The sequence below is a fragment of the Melospiza georgiana genome, chromosome 6 (assembly GCF_028018845.1).
Source record: "Melospiza georgiana isolate bMelGeo1 chromosome 6, bMelGeo1.pri, whole genome shotgun sequence".
Taxonomy (NCBI): domain Eukaryota; kingdom Metazoa; phylum Chordata; class Aves; order Passeriformes; family Passerellidae; genus Melospiza; species Melospiza georgiana.
The window spans coordinates 2,242,977-2,256,636 of record NC_080435.1 but is presented as its reverse complement, the minus strand read 5'-3'; the positions used below and the strand labels follow the sequence as shown (position 1 = coordinate 2,256,636).

Below are 13,660 nucleotides of genomic sequence, written 5' to 3'. Positions count from 1 at the left end.
TTGTCTCATCACTGTATACACTCTTTTTATTCAGCACTACTACTAAAAATTCCAATACTTAAAAAGATGGCTATTAATAAGGCAAACCTTCTCCACTTCAGGAAGCACAACAACAAACTGAGAACTGGGAAAACTGGTCATCCAAGTGAGAGCAAAAGCTATGCAGCTGAAAGGAATTTTTGTCTAGCCTGCTTAAATATCTCCTTTGTTGCTAAACATTTCATTGTCACATTTAAATGTCAACTTTTAAGTCACAGAACTGTGCAAGGCCTGCAAGACAGGCAACCACAAAGAGACTTGAGATGAAAGTTCTCACAGCTAATGAAATTAAAAGTAAACCTAGCAAAGTGCTCTTCACATCTCTGATATGCTTACGAAAAGACACAAACCCTGATCTCACAACCTTGCTCCCCATACCCATGAAATTCTTTTTAATTAATCTCTGTTAGCAAGTTTGTATGGTTTTGTAGTCTACTCATATACCAGGGCAAAGCTTGCAGTGAGTCTCCAGCACGCTTTTGTTGCACATCACAGAATGAGTCCGCAGCGTTCCAGGATCACGCAGCTCTTTGCAACAGTGCTTTAGCTTATAAAGACATACTACTCCATTTTCCTTAGGGAAAACAGGACCCTCCCTTTCCTGAAGCAAGTAGCATGCCCTTTTTGGACTTTGAAAAGAGTGAGGGGCCCTCGGAGAGAAGCTGGCTTGAAAGCTTTCAGGATGATCGCACACATGGCCACTGACTGGCCCGTGGCATATGCGGCGGCAGATGGAGAAGCGAAGCTTTCATACCCTCTGAGCAATGCTCTGCAATTCTGACACTTCTCTTGAAAAGCAGATATGTCAATCACCCTCCCAGGCTGGTGTTTTGGCACAGAAGAGATTCTCCTCAGTCTGTGTATCAGCACCAAAGGATAACCCACACAGGGTATTTTAAAGGCAGTTTCTGTCTTCGCTTTCAAATATAATGAATCCATACACAGCAGAGAATGAAAACTGATTGTTGTCTTCACTGAACATCAGCTGGCTGTTGGCTCATTAGAGAGCCACACATACCCAGTATGCACTTTAGGGGTGGGGGGAGGTGTTTTAATTAACATTAGAGCACCTTACTGGGTCTCACAAATAAAATGCCTTTTGAGAGTGGTCAGCACAAATGGGCTCCAATACCCAAAGGGGATTCTAACACATCCCCTCATAAAACTGTATTAGTGGGGGCTGCTCTAATATATTGTCCTTGAAGATTTTTAAGAAGTTATTTACAAAGAAAAGAAAACCCAAAGAACATAAATATGTTGAAGATATTAAAGCATTTCACTAACCTGTAGGCTTAACACTACACATACAGGTCCTTTCAAAGCAAGCAGCCTTTAACATCATTCTCAAGCTCGCTCACAGCAATTGGGGAGTTGGGAAGGGTGTTGTTTGGTTTTGGTTTGCTTGCTAATTTTTTAAAGACCAATTAATCAGTAGGGTTTCCCTCTTAAAACTTATGTACCCCTAAAGGTCCTGCAGAAAGAGATCTAATATACCAACATAACTTCTTTTCTATCTTCATTCCCAAACAGGCTGCAAACTTGGTTTTGATCAGAAATTCTTGCAATTCCCACTCATTTTATTACAAAATCCCATTAAATCAATGCAAGAGAAAAAAAGGAACTGCACTGAAGCATAACAATATTATAAACTGTGAGGAAAATTAGTTGAGGAAAAATGTAAATGGCTTTGAAGTTTTCCAAATGGTCCTGGCACTTTTGAAGTGTAAGCTAAGGGAGCTATGAACAGAGACAAGGTATTGAAGCTGGTTCATTTCTGAGCATGAGGTTAAAATGGTGCACATTTCAGCCCTGCAAAGTTCAACTGCCTACCAGGAAGTTACTCCTATGGCAAGTAAGAATTAAACACTGTAAGAATTAAAGCCATTCTATTCTGTAGCACAAATATGACACGATGTCTTATTTACCACATCAAAGTGATTCCAGTGGCCAATTTCCCATGACTCTGCTCAACCAGCTCCAAAAGCTGTACTTTAGCACAGCAGTGATGACCAACCCATTCCACTCAACACTCACTCATACCAGGAAGGCAATTTACAGCTGGTGGGCTGGTGGCCAGTGTGACATGAGACACAGAGATCCCTTGTGCTGCTCACAAAGCTCCACTTTTGGAGCCTGCCCACCGTTCAACACACACGGAAAGAGAAACTGGGGGGACAACTGAGACAGTGGGAAAGCAGTAGGGGTTTTACACCTCCAACTCCTGGTCCTGCAGCTCTTCAATGTGAGCTTCCTTAAAAAAATTGCCTTGGATTACTACACACAAATATTTAAAACAACTAAATAAGCAAGCAAACAACAGGCCAGGCTTTCACTGGTCTCTTATTAGCATCACTATGCTTAGTCTGAAAACAGACTGTGCAGACTGCATCGTGTAGTAAGCCATGTGAGAGCATTAAGCCTCCTGTGAGACAGCAGTAGCTGCCACTGCTCAATAATAAAACAGCCAACATACGAATGGCAGATGAAAACTTTTCTTGTACATACAAAAGCTCACTTCCTGACATTTATAGGAAGTATTTCTAGTGATTAAAGTTAAAATCAATTTTTGCAGCTGCATAAACAAGACTTCTAGCAGAGTCAAGGAAAATACCGTCTACATTAACTACAGACTAGCAAAGCCACATGAATTACACAGATGGGCTTAAAAAGACAGAGAGTGCTTCACTGAAGTAATCTACCTGCTCCCAACTACAACACTCTGTGCTGGAGGTTAAACTGTTACATCTGAAATAATTCTACTTGTAACCAGAGTAACTTAATGACAAGAGAGTAAACATGTATGATGGCATTTCTAGGACATGACACCTGTCATGACAGCTAGACATAATTATAGACTAGTGTATTTTGGCAAAAGAAATCTACTGTAAGTAATACCACAACACCTTTGCTATATATGGGTTAAATTTTCCCTTTCCCTGTTCTAGGAAAAGTCTTCATGTTTATATTTACATATTTCTAAAGCAGAATTCAATCCCTGCTGCCCCTCCTCCCTCCTTCCCAGTCTTTCAGGCAAACAGGTTGTGGGACCAACCCTGCCAGTGAAAGATGCCTCTCCCAGCTAAGCCTCATCAGCTGGGATCAGCTGGTTACAGCAGCCAACAAGTGGCTCAGAGGGCAGAGGAGCTGCAAGAAGTCCTTGTGCCAAGCAGAGTGCACAAAAGGACATAGTTCAGGAAACTTTGGAGCAAGGCTTCCAAGCTACTGTCCTTTCATGCAGTTACTCACAGATAATAGGCTTCTCTGGAAGTATCTCACGCAAGCAAAAAGAGATGCAACCTTCAAAAGGGAAAAAACATACAGGAGCAGTGGCCTGACACAGACCCTGAGTGCAGCATCCAGCCTTCCTGGACTGACAGAGGCCAGCAGCTCACATCTGTTTGCTCACAAAAGCAGAACAAGCAAGAGCCGTATCTGGGCAGTACAGCAGTAGGCGGCTGTGGTGTGAGACAGCACACCGATAAAAAGCAGAAGTGACGCAACAGGAACAGTCACAGAAACCCAAATCTATGGTTAGGACGTTGCACAGCTGAGGTTAAGGCCATGGCAGGCTGCTCTCACTGAGAGTTGAAACAATTCTCGAGGCAGGAGCAAAGCAGTAGAAAGCAACCCTGGCCCCAAGACAGAATAAATTCCACCAAAACCGCTGTGCTGCAGCAGGACGCACACCTAGTGACTCCAGCTGCCATTACCTGCTGACTGCCCGGGCAGCTCTGCTCAAGCAGCCATTTCAATCCACCTTCACACGCTGCACTAAATATAAACTGCTGATAACTGTGTGGAAACTGTTCCAGCAGAGACACGGAGCACTGCACAGCTCAAGGGCATTGGGTCCTCCTCAAAATCTGCGGGTGCTCAATTTGCATGACAAGCAGAGAGAAGGGGACAGAGCAAAGTCTCTGCTACATTTGTGGTTGGGAAATTTCTGTCTTGAGATTAGTACTTTCCCAGACCCATACTTTAGAGAGTAATCTGCCTTTAAAGAGGATATGGGGGCACCTGGGTTTTGCCAGTAACTTGTCTAAGAGGAGGTTATGGCTCCCTTATCATGTGTTACTTCACTCTACAGTGACCTTCAATTTTAAAATCTAGTTAGATTAAGTTGCAGATCTTTCAAGCACATCCTTCACCCAGCGGCCCTTAAAGAAACATACTTTCCTACTGTCAGATGGTACTGTCTTTTCTAGTGATCCATAAAACACTCATTTAAATAAATAACAGGACAAGCCATCTTAAGAGGGAAGATGAAATTGCAAACAAGAAAAAGAAAACTAGTTCTTTCTCAAAGTTTTGCTTAGAGAATTACTACCAGAAACAACATGAAAGTTACAAAGACAAAAGTATGATCTGTAAAGCTGCCAGTGCCACAACTGGCCATCAGATTACACTACTAGAAAGAATTATTCTCTCTTCATGAAAATATATCCCCCAAAAAGCATGTCATGAAAAGAAGAAAAGGAGGCAGACTTACAGAGATTTATGGCAGACACCTGAAGAGGGGGATGAAATCAACGATAAACTACAGACACCATAGAGAGCACCGATCCTTAGAGCACTGGCATTTAATATGTAAATTCCTTCTCTGCTTCGGCATTTTGCCTCCCTTTGATGTACACAGACAAGTTCAAACTAGAGATGAGAACTGGGAGAGTTCCCTTTCTCCATTATCTCAAGATTTTTTCTTGTCTAAGCAACAGTTAAGTGCTTTAACTATATCACTTATGCATCTGTTCAGAGGGGAAAAGAAAAAAAAATCACTAGAAAGAGAAGTATAACAAATATTATTAAAGGAGAGAGTCAGTGTTTTCCCAGCTCTGATGCAGATGTAAGCAGCTAGCTGGTGCCCAACAGCTATAGCGCAGCCTAGGAGAAGAGAAAGGCTGAATAACAGAGATACTCTGGAAAAGATCCAGATGTCTTGAGCCTAGTCCTACTGCATGAAAAATTAAAGAGGTTAAACACCTCCTCTTAAGAACTTTTCTTGCTATTGTTCTGACCACGACTCTTCTGAACAAGCTGCATTGCTCCAGAAACCTCAGGAATTATGGTGACAATAGATTCCTGCCAAGAGAAGCACCATTACATAATAGCTTTTATGGGAACACGCACAAAAAGCCACTAGGAAGTGCAGACAAGTGCAAGATCCTCTCTGCCCATCGGCTCAGTTTAGCTCTTAACTACTTCAGAATTTTTTTAATTTATATATTTACTTCCTCTCATTCCCTTTCACTCAACAAAATCTGTGTTACTGTAACTACACTGAGATCACGTCTATTCCCCACAATAACATAACCCCTTTGAGAATACGCCCACTTGAAACTACTGTATTTGCATTAATCTGTTTAAAAGAACACTTCAAAGCTAAAAAACTGTATGACTATTTCCATCAGTATATTAGAAATAAGAACAATTGATTATGGTATTTTTTCATCCTTTACCCAATTTTAGGGATACTTAGAACAATTATTGCTTGTCCGTTCTGAGAAAGCCTAGCACGGCTATTTTTGAGCTCCAGGTCTTCCACGGGGGATTTACCACAGATTTGTTACACGCACAAGTAGAAGCTCAGCCTAAGCACTGCACACGTGTAAAGGCAGCTGCTACGGAAGCTCTGACCTCTGGGCAGTGTTAAAGCACCACAAAGAAGAAAGCAAAGATGAAAACCTAACAAACACAAAGTTTCTCACGTTGAATTGTCCGCAGCAGTGCCTCCACTACCACCTTCATCTCAGACACCACTTTCCCTGTGGTTTCCCCATGCACCCAAAAGCTCTGCGAAAGGAAAACGCGAAGACCGCGGCGAACGCTTATCCGCTGTTACTGAGGGGGTTTTAAACCCTAGAGGTTCACCCCGCACCAAGCGAATCCTCACGCCCGAAGACACACACGCTTCAAGATCGCTGACCTCAGAGAGAGCCCAGCTCTGCCGCCGCCACCGACCACCCGCCGCCGTGACACGCGGGAGCCGCAGGTACCACAGGTGACATTATGTAAGGGAGGCGGCCGGGCAGCCGGCCGGGGAAGGGCTCCCGCCGCAGCCCCGAGCACCGCCAGCTCCGTGCGGGGCCGCACCCGGGCAGGGCTCCCCCCGCGGGCCACCGGGAGAGCGCCGCCGACACCTTCCGGCTCCCGGCCCCCGCCCAGCACACGCTCCCCGCTCCCCGGCGGCGGGCCCGGCTCGGCGCCCCGCCGCAACCAGCCCGCTGCCCCCGCCCCGCGCCCCGGCGGCCCCTGTGCTGCGCGCCCTCCCCCCGCGGCACCGGCGGCAGCGGGCGGCGCTCACCGGGCGGTGCTCACCCGGCGGGCGGGCTCGGCGGGCGGGCTGGGGCGGCGGTGCCGCTGGCGCTGCAGGTCGGCGGCCGCGCGCCCCGGCCGCCCCGGCGTCTCGCCCGCCCAACGCCCCGGCCGCCGCCGCGCGCCAGGCCCCGCCCCGCGCCGCGAGCTGGGCCCGGCGGCGCGCGGGGCGGGGCGGGGCGGGGCGGGGCAGCCCTTAAAGGAGCCGCGCGAGGAGGCGCGGCCGGAGGGGGGCGCTGCGGCGCGGCCCGCGGGGGGCGGAGCGCGGCCGGAGCCCCGCCCCGCCGCAAGCAGCGACGGCCGCTGTCGGGAGCCGGCGGGGCTCGTGAGGGCTCGTCGCCTCTCCGCCGGGCGGCGTGCGGCTGCGCGGACACGTGGCGCTCGCTCTCGGCACGGCGCCGGGAACAACGGCTGTGAGCGGAGCTGGAGCCCCCTCCTGCCTTCTGCGGGTCCGTGCCGGAGGAGAAGCGGCTCCGCAGCAGCAGCAGCAGCAGCAGGGGAGAGCGGTGTTGCACAGCCCCGGCCGTCTCCTTGCGCTGCCGGGCGCCGGGGCAGCGCACGGTGAGCGCGTCCCTTGCCCTTGTCGCGGCTGCGGAGCCACCCCAGAGCCCGGGCAGTGCGGAGACTCAGCCGTGGGCACGCTCCTGCCAGCTCGCCGCAGCGGCAGGAAGCCATGGCAATGCTCCCGCACAGGCCCCCTGCCGCCGGCCCGTTCCTCGGCCCGTCCCACAGCCCCCGGGCTGCTGGCACACCCTCGGCCCTCGGCTGGGGACAGCCCGCGGGAGCGCAGGGCTCGGCTGGGCCCGGCCTGCGGCGCGGCACCGGCGCTGCCACACTGCTGGCTGCGAGCCCCAGGGCTGCGCTGCTGCAGGAGGCCGCACTGGCGCTCGCAGGGCTGCCCTGCACACACGCGTAGGGGATGCTTACACCTGGCCGGCCACCTCCACCCTCTCCATCTGCTTTTTACGGCTGCTCCCAAGACTACACTCCTGTATCCAAACGTGCCTTCAGGAAGGATTCCTTGCTTTGCTTTCCTTTCTCTTGCTTGAACTAACACCTACTTTCTATGGATCTGCTACATTATTCATATTTTGCTGTGGAGAGTGAGCTGTTCTCTCTCTTATATGGGGAAGGAACCATGTGTAGTTCTACTGGAAAGGTAGAGGAAGGGAAGTTTACCTATTTTTCTGCAATAGTACGGTGATCATTCATAGTAAAAGCCCATAACAGGTTATAGCTCACCAATCATTTACCATTATTTCATCAGACGTAGGAAATAAATATGATACATCACAAAACATTCCCTATAAATACTCCCCTTGTAAGCAATTCAACACCAAAAAGCAGGAAAAAGCTACATTATCATCTGGAAAACATGCCTAAAGGCAGGAAGGAAGAGTGGGAGCTAGAGCTGCACGCAAACCTGCTGATTCACACAGCTGTTCTTTTTGTCACATCTCAGATGCAAAGGTGGAAGGCACGGAATGAAAATACTGGCCTGTGTTTTGCTGTGCTTTGAACAATTAGTGCAGCTGTCCTGAGCCTGAAGGAAAAGTTCAGTACCTCTGAAATAAAAGAGCTGTGAGGAGGCTGCCACAGTACTCCCTCTGCTCATGGCATTAGTCCACAGAGAAAGGTGCAATTCCTGGCAGATTCTCACTAAAATTACTTCTCACTAGGGGCTGATTCATCACATTTTTAGCATCAACCGGTTCAACTTTTTGAACGTTTAGAGATCCTTTTATTTCTCTGCTATACTTTGTTTCTGTAATTTTCATTCATACATATTTCTCTTTATAACTGTATCAAGCCATAATAAAACCACTAAATTCTTCCTTTGAGGCCTCAGATACACTAATTTGGCTGTGCTTATTTTTTTGTTTATCACAGAATCACAGAATCACAGAAATCAGCATTCACAGACCATCTTAAATGTCCAAAGTATCACACAGACATTAACTAATGCCTTTTACATTGAATTTGCCACACTGCATTAGATCACCAGTTGGTCCAATCCAACATCCTGTTACCAGCAATAGCCAACTGCCAGTGCCTCAGAGGAGCTAAATGCCACCAACTGCCCCCAGAACAGTTACAGCCTTCTTCCAGGCAAATGCCTGTCACCAACTGGTTCCAATCTTTTCAGGCTCCAGGTTCTGAAGAAGGAGGTGAGACATTTTCTCCTTATTACATGTGTCAAAAAGAGAAAAGGAAGGTTGGGAGCTGCTACCATCAGAGCACCTCTCCCCAGGGCACAAAGCTTATGGTCTCAACCCGGGTATTTTGGCACAACTTTCCTAATGTTCATTTTCCAGTTGCTTGAATGGAGATGAAAATAAATAATTCATTGAAACACTTCATTTTCAGTAATAGAAATTTTAAAGCATAAAAGCTGCCAAACTCCACCAGAAGGTCAAAGCATGCTTAGTTTGTGTGGCCCCATCTGATTAAATAATTAATTTCTTATCCAGTGGTTATGGATGTTGCTTTTACTCCACAGAAGAGTTTTACTGTCACATAAGTCTTAGTCCATCAATACACTCCTTTCTGGCAGGGACACAGATGGGATTTGGTCAGACTTACTAGCACAGGGCTGGGGAAAAGGGCAGCCCATACATTGGGGCACTGAGACAGCCCACATCACATTTTGCCCTGGTTCTTTTGGCAAACCTGCAGCAGTGGAAGCTGGCCCAGAGGGGACATGTTTTACAGCAATATAAAACATTTCTCACAGTGATGCAAATGCATACTGTTCTGCATGCCTTCATAGACCCCACAGGGACAGTGGCTGCCCTCCAGACCCAGATCTGTCACTGGATTAATCAAATAAAACAAACATATTTTTAATCCCAGACTTGAAATTTGTATCCTGCCATTCAAACTGTGAAAAGCCTTTCACAACCTTGTGAAAACAAATGTTACTTCTTACCCTCCTGCACACATCTGCCCATTCCTTCCCTCCCATGATGGACTTCTGTAGTAGGTTGACTCTGGCTGGATTCCAGGCACCCACCAAACGCCTCTGTCACTCCCCTCTGCAGCTGGACAGGAAAGAGAAAATATAACAAAGGGTTCATGAGTTGCAATAAGGACCAGGAGAGATCACTCATCAAATACCAGCACGGACAAAAACAGGATAGAATTAGAGATATTAACTGAATTTATTAGTAAAAAAAAAAAAAAAATAGAGCAGGATGCTAAGAAGTAAAACCTTTGAAACACCTTCCCTCCACCCATTCCTCCTTCTTGACCTCTACTTCCTCCCCCAGCAGCACAGGAGGGCAGGGAATGAGGGCTATGGTCAGTTCATCACCCAGGGCTTCTCACACTGCACAGGGAGAGGAACCCTTCCCCTGTTCCACTGTGGGTCCCTCCCACAGGAGACAGTTCTCCATGAATTTCTCCAGCCTGAGTCCATCTCACAAACAACAGCTCTCTCTGAACTGCCACAAGCTGAGTCCATCCCACAGACCTCAGTCCTGCTCTAACTGCTGCAGTGTGGGTCACTCTTCCACGGGGTGCAGGCCTTCAAGGACGGGCATTGCCACCACTCCTAGCGGGTGTTTAGCCTTGATTAGAGGCACATCCATCTGTGGAGCCACCAGGGATTGGCTCTGCTGAACATGAAGGAAGCTTCTAGCAGCTTCTCACAGCAGCCACCCCTGTGGCCCTCCCCACTGCTGCCAAAGCTTGGCTAAGGAAACCCAAAATTTAAAAAATTACTCAACTCTGTTCAGGTGCCACATACCTAACATGGCTCCAATTTCAAGGTAAATTCACTTCTGAGAGAAGCCACTGATAAAATATGATTTCTGATGGTAGTGCTCTGCTAGAAAGGGTCTCACGACAGTCTAAGCACTATCAGAGGAGAAAAAATATAATCTAAGAGATAATGTTACTTCAGGCTGTCACACAATCTATCCTTGGCCAGGAGCCTTGGTAATGTTAGCATGCTGTGTGACCTCCTTCTCTGCAGCACTGTGTGCCCAGCAGACAAAGAGGGAGGGCTGCACCTGCTCCATGCCATTTGTTCTCTCCTCCACATCGATGCCCAGCCAGCAAACCAAAAGACTAAGACACCTTCACTCTAAGGATAGGCTGCTGCAGACACCTTGAGCTCCCAGCTCAGTCATCCAAGACTTTTTGGGTCCAGAGAACTCTCTCACAAACCCTTTTTTCTCAGAGAGAGCTCTTATTGCTAAGATGCAGGAGAGCTACTCACATTTTCCTGTTTCCATCAACCCCCCACATCCAGATTCCAGTGGGAAAGCAGGTAGCTGGCATCACACCAGAGATGCCTTTTGTTTCTTGGAGCTACCAGCATGCCAGGCCTCATTCTAGCAAACAGCATCTCCCACTTGGGCATACATGACAGCCACATACACTCTTGTTCCTCCTTTGCTTCTTGCTGGGAACACCTCTGTGACCTATTGGCAACTTGTTTGAAATGGGATTTGTGCAGGAGTAAATCAGTTTTTAAGTGCTGTCAAAATCCTCACAGCCCATTAGCCTCCTGTAGATTACACCTCTGTTGTTTTGCTTTCATTTTTTTCTCCCCTTCCTTTTGCGCACATCTCCTGGCCTGGTAGCCCTCAGTTACACTTCCAGTATCATACACTGGAACCCATGCACATTTTTTGTGTTTAGCAGGGCATTATTAATACTTAGAGTAGATGTAAATAGAGCAGCTCATCTCCAAAAGACTATTAAAGCAACATGGGAAAAACAAGAATAAAAGAGTAATCTTGGCACACCATCCACCCTTTTGCCTTGTTAGGGCACTTGAGTTCACAGTCTGCTGATGAAGAACAGGTAAGGCTAAACCTGGCTATGAGCACCATCCTTGCCATGACATTTCCTTTCTTGGAGTACCACAAACATGCACCACATTAAGAGATTTTTTTTTTATTGCTGTGACTTGAAATGCAGCATATAGTTGTGGAGCAGTCATCAGGGCTGTCATGCTGTCATGGGAGCAAGAAGCTCCAGCTCACACCCTGGAGTTTATAGGGATTTGGGTCTTGAAGCTCCACTACTTTCTTCTGTACATATAGGCCTGTACCAGAGAAGCTCAAAAAAAAAAAAAATCTCCTGGAAACTACCCAGAGCTTTTCTCTCTGAGGGAAACAAATGAGGCCTTAATTAATTTTCTTTCAAATACAGCAAATTGACTTCTGCTCCAGTTGTGCTAGTTTCAAGCCACACAGCACAATGGTATTAATTCCACTTCACTTAAGGGCTAAATGTTCAGAGCAAGGAAAAGGGAGTTTCCGTAGGTCTTGCTACAGTTGAAGTCAACAACCAAACCACCCTGATTTTCACAGGAGTTGTTTCTTCAGAGTCTGCATTTCTGAGGGTGACTGTGACATGTCCCTGGGTTAGCACAGCAAAATGCAGGATACATGAAAGGCACTGGCTGAGCAAATTGCCTGGTCCTTTGCATATTTTTAAAGGTCTGCCACACCCTGCCTCAAATTTCATTTTACAGGCTCAAAGATAGAAGCACTTTTAGTGCCCTGTCCTAAGGCTAGCTTACTGGTTCACTGATCATCCTAACTAGCCCTGCTGTCTCAAACTCACTTTAATCTTTTTTAACACCAGAATCTTGCCTCCAGGATTTCCCAACATTGGAATAATACACAGTGTTCTGCACAGGGTCTCCTCAGTACCTTGCAAACCAGTGGTGTCCTCCCTTGCTATCAGAGACACTTTGCCCAATAAACCAGAAGATCACATTTGCCTTCTTAGTATTTGCTTCCTTTGGGTACAATCAGCACCCATGCCATGTCCAGAGAATGACACTCAAAACCCAGCAGAACAGTTTGCCTGGACACAGTGCCACTGTACAGCAGCCATCCTGCACAGGTATCTCACTGTGGTGTTCTTCAGGGCCACGGACCTGTACTGGCACCATCTCGTGAATTTCATCCCTGAGAGTTAGAAGAAAAAAAATTGTACAACAAAACCCAAATCACTGAGTACAGTGAGCCTGTTAGTTCAAGGAGAAAACTGCAGGATCTGACCTATATACACTTGTATAGGAAGCACCAATTCTACAAAACTGCTACGGTAAACTATCCATCATCCCACCCTCTTTAGCATGTTCAACGATACAGTAGCTGCATCACTGCTTATGTGCTACAGTAAAGAGGTAAAGGGGATCTAAGATGATAAAGGACAAAACCTCCTTCACCATAAAATCCTGTAAGCAATTTAAGTTACCTTCCAACCATCTTAAATTCCTCCCACTGCCAAGTTTATCTAATGTACTTGTTATTCAGCTTCATTATCACATTGAGTATGCACTGCTTAGGGAAGGTGCTATTATTCCTCTTCACAGATGGAAGAGGGTGGTACAGATCCCATAGATACCAACTTCCACCATTTGCTTAGTAAAAAAGTGACAAGCAAAGAACTGAACCTGCTCCTGTCTAACATCCATTGTTCTCAACCCTTCCTGCTTTCCAACAACTTCATGCTCCACGATTTCCCAAAAAGCAACCCAATTTACTCTCAGCTTCTCCTCTGTCAACCCTGAAAATTAAATTATAAAGTCAGGTTTCTCTTGACTAATTCTTCACAATTAAGGGTAGCTGTAGAAGTCTTTCTATTACACAGTAGGTTTTTGTTACGGGACATTTGTTAACTTCTTGGATTTCCACCCATTCTTTCCCCATGATTTTGCATTGTTTGGCTACATACAGACTCTGTACACCTCAAGAAAGCAGCAAATCTTCATTTTCTTTTCTTTATATAAAAATCAGCCCTTTTCAAGCTGCATACTAGAACTACTGTCTGCTGACTTTCATATTTTCTGAGGCAACATCTGGCATAAAAAATTGATTGCAAATATGATCAGTTAGGAAGATTTTCTTCTAGCAGTCTTCCAGTTGGCTTTATTCCCAGAAATCGGCCCAACGGAAAAGAAAAATCTATTTGGCACTGTCTCCAGCTGCAATTACTCATTCTTCAGGTAGAACAGTTTTCCCCTTGGGGAGGTTTTGCTGACATGCGATTCACATGATGGGTTCTGAACTGCACTGGAACTGGTATGGCCTCTGGGGTTCTGGACAGGTGCTCTCTGATGCCTAAGGAATTCAGAATCCCTGCTCATGCTGTAAAAGATTAATAGAGGTTATCCCCTCCAAAATCTAAGCATATAACTATAGGTATAATTTGAGGAATTTAAATGTAATCCTATCATTATGGGTAGTAGGTTTCAGCTGCAGCATTCACCCATAATTAAGCAGAATTATTCATAAGGGGCTTTGGCCAAAGCCATGGCAGCGTTGTAGCGCAGGTCATTGTT

General features: G+C 46.6%; 1 protein-coding gene across 4 annotated transcripts in view; it reads right to left on the bottom strand.

Annotated features, from left to right (window-relative positions):
* The window catches only part of SUSD6 (sushi domain containing 6), an 89,539-nt gene that overhangs the window by 71,350 nt on the left and 4,529 nt on the right, over positions 1 to 13,660 (bottom strand). For 2 of the 4 annotated variants that reach the window (XM_058026436.1, XM_058026433.1), the window contains exon 2: positions 9,281 to 9,392. The gene's annotated coding sequence lies outside the window, so the exon portion shown is untranslated. Of the gene's footprint in view, positions 1 to 5,962; positions 6,030 to 9,280; positions 9,393 to 13,660 lie in introns of those variants that run through there. The other 2 variants (XM_058026434.1, XM_058026435.1) reach the window with 2 other exon arrangements.